The sequence below is a fragment of the Nicotiana tabacum genome, chromosome 3, assembly GCF_000715075.1.
Source record: "Nicotiana tabacum cultivar K326 chromosome 3, ASM71507v2, whole genome shotgun sequence".
Classification (NCBI taxonomy): Eukaryota; Viridiplantae; Streptophyta; class Magnoliopsida; order Solanales; family Solanaceae; genus Nicotiana; species Nicotiana tabacum.
This window is the reverse complement of record NC_134082.1, coordinates 82,876,032-82,879,360: the sequence shown is the minus strand read 5'-3', so window position 1 is coordinate 82,879,360 and position 3,329 is coordinate 82,876,032.

The window sequence follows — 3,329 nt, the reverse complement described above, 5'->3', positions numbered from 1 at the left end:
TTCCCCATTTGTAAGCAAAGATTGATTTCCCCGATCGTAGCCCTTTGGGATCCATCGAAAGCTTTCACGTTCGTGCTTCCTACCGTATTTTATGAAAACCTTTGTCCAACCTTTTCAGAGTGTCCAATGGACAAATATTTAGGCTTGAACCTCCATCAACCAAGACCCTGGCAATGAACTTATCTTCAAATTGCACTAGAATATGCAATGCTTGATTGTGATTCAGTCCCTCGGGTGGTAGCACATCTTCGTGGAAGATGATATTATGACTTTCTAGTACTTTCCCAACCATGTTGGCCATTTCTCCGCTGGTGATGTTATTGGGTACATAAGCCTCGCTCAACACTTTCATTAAGGCATTCTTGTGTGCCTCTAAATTCTGCAATAGTGACAGGATAGATATCTGAGCAGGGACTTTGTTCAGATGGTCAACAACAGAGTACTCCTTTTCTTGTACTTTTCTTCACAGGTCATCTGGCACGGTCTCAATGATAGGCTTCCTAGTAGTGACCTCCTTACTTGAACCTCCTAGGTGTTCAGGTGTATAGACTCTTCCGATTCTAGTCATTCCTTGTGCAGTGTCAGATTCCTCTACCTTGGCCTTTCCTTTCCGCCGAGCCTTGGCAACATAATCCCAGGGTACTGCTTTTGAGTTGAATGGGGGTGTGGTTGATACTGTCACAGTGAAAGGTGTGACCACTTCTACTTCTAATGGAGCGGGGGTGGCTGCGGGCGGAGCCACTTCTACCTCGAATAAAACTGATGCAGTTACCTCAACCTCGATTGGTGCCTGAGTCTGAACCACAATAGGAGTAAGTGTGACAGCAACCTTAAAGTCATCACCTTCTCGAATAAGCCCGATCAACCCCTCAGGGTCCCATTCTTCATTTGTCTCTATCACATGTACATTATCACCTCTGTGATTAGGGAGGGCATTGTTGCGGACATTAGCTGCAACTTCCTCTGCTTGTATGACCTTATTGTCAATTAGCGTCTAGATCTTATCCTTTAATGTTCAGCACTCAACAATGGTGTTCCCTTTCATACCGGAATGGTACACACAAGTTTTGTTCGGATTGACTCATTGGGATGGATTTTCTAATGCCAAAGCGAGAACATGAGTGATGTAGCCCGCGACTTTCAACCTTTCATATAACTAGTCGATGGGTTCAGCAATAGTAGTGTATTGTCTGGGTGGCTTGCGGCCGAAGTTAGGTCTTGGTCTTGGATAATTTTGGCATGCTAGTGGTGATTGGAAGTGGGATGGTTGGGAGTTATAGGTGTGATGGACAGTGGTTGGTTGGGAATATCTGCAAGATGACGGTTGATATGAAGGCGGTGATGCTTGGTATGTGGGTGGAGGTATTTAATATGTGGGTGGAGGTGTCTTATAGGTAATTGGAGATTTTGGGCCCTGGGCCACCATTACTGCCCCAACATCTCTCTTCTTCGATATGCCACCTGATTGTAGTGCCTTATTCATGGCTTGTAGTGCCTCGAAGTTTGTTACCATCCCGCTCTTGATTCATTCTTCGATTATTTCTTTGATTTTGATGATGTCAGAGAATTTGTAATTTTCGATAACCATCAACCTCTCATAATATTGTGGATCCTATGCCCTGACGAAGAATTTATTCATCTGTTCTTCGTCCAAAGAGGGCCTGACTTTGGCAGCTTCCGACCTCCAACGAGTAGCGTATTCACGAAAAGTCTCAGTAGGTTTCTTTTTAAGATTCTGAATGTAGAAAACATCCGATGCATTTTCTATGTTGAATCTAAACCGGTCCATGAAATCCGATGCCATGCTTACCCAATTGGACCATTTCTTAGGATTTTGGCTGATAAACCAAGACAAGGCATCCCTAGTAAGACTCCTCATAAAGAGATTCATCCAGATATTTTCATCTTTCCCGACAACAATCTTGTCACAATAGATCCTTAGATGAACCCTGGGGTCACTTGTGCCATCGAACTTTTCGAACTTGGGAGGTTTGTACCCATCTGGCAGTTCGACATCCGGCTGTATGCATAGATCTTTAGAGTTCAAACCTTATATTCCTCTGTCGCCCTTAACACCTTGAACTCGGCTTGTTAACTTCTTGAGTTCTTTAGCCATATTTTTAATGAGCAGGTCCTTCTCGGAAGATTCCGATGTATATGAGTGAGGTACAATTTCCACATATACAGGGTTGCTCTGATGGGTGCCAGGGACTTAGGTGTAATGATGGTCATTGGTGGAGTTTTGGGGATCGGGAATGGGTTGTGGTGTGTTTTGGGGAGTGTGTTAAGTGGTGGTTGGTGGATACTGAATTGGTTGATGATGACGTTGCGGCAAAGTTGGTATTGACAGTGGATTGATATTTTGGGGTGAGTCGTGTATTGATTTGGTGTGGGAGGATTTTGTGGATGTTGGCTTTGTGCGTTCTAGGGAGGTGCTGGGTTCTTTATGTTTTGTTGGTGGATATCGAGGACATTGAGGGTGAGTGACAAGTTTGCCAAGTTGCGAACCTGCTCAAGTTCTCCTTGCAATTCTAGTATCTTTTGTTCCAATCTCAAAACTTGATCATTTAGGGCCGGAGTACTGCGGCCATCTGAAGTCTCTGCGTTCTCAATATTCTCCTTTCGGATTCCACTTAAGTCATCCATTTTTGCTTTTCCTCTACCTTCTGTGTTGCTTCGAAGAGGAGAAGGTGAAGGGCCTCTAGATCTGGCATGATATGCTGATGAGGCCAGTATGAGTGAACCAACATAAGGGGGTGGGAATAACAATAAAAAATAAGCAAAAACAAAAAAGTAACCAATCAATGAGGGTCCTGAAACATTTGCAGTATTTAAACACATATTGCATAAATGTTATTTCGTGTCTTAGTTTGGGAACCTCGTTGTTCCCGAGGTAGGCCTAGCGACAAATAGATTTTGAGAACTTTTAATGCCAATAAATGCTTTATTTCATAATATAAAAATAGATGAATCCCAAAACCACACTAAGATAAAATAAGTCACTACTGGCACTTGGCCTTATTACATTTATAGGAAAAAGCAAATAAATCTAGCCTATTTGATCCCAGAAGGACCTTACTCAGATTCGATCTTCCGGACTCCATCATATAGATCCTTCAGCCTCGCAACCCTAGCAGCAAGTAGGCCCTAGCCAGATGTCCTCCTTCAGCTCCTTCAACATTCTGGCAATTTTTAATCCTCTTTATGACTTTACCTTCCAGCTCCACTATTCCCCGCTCAAGATATTCCAGTTTCCTGTTGGAAGTGACTGCCATTTCCTTTCATTCTTTGATCAACCTCGCATTCCTCTCATGTATTCCCTGATGCTC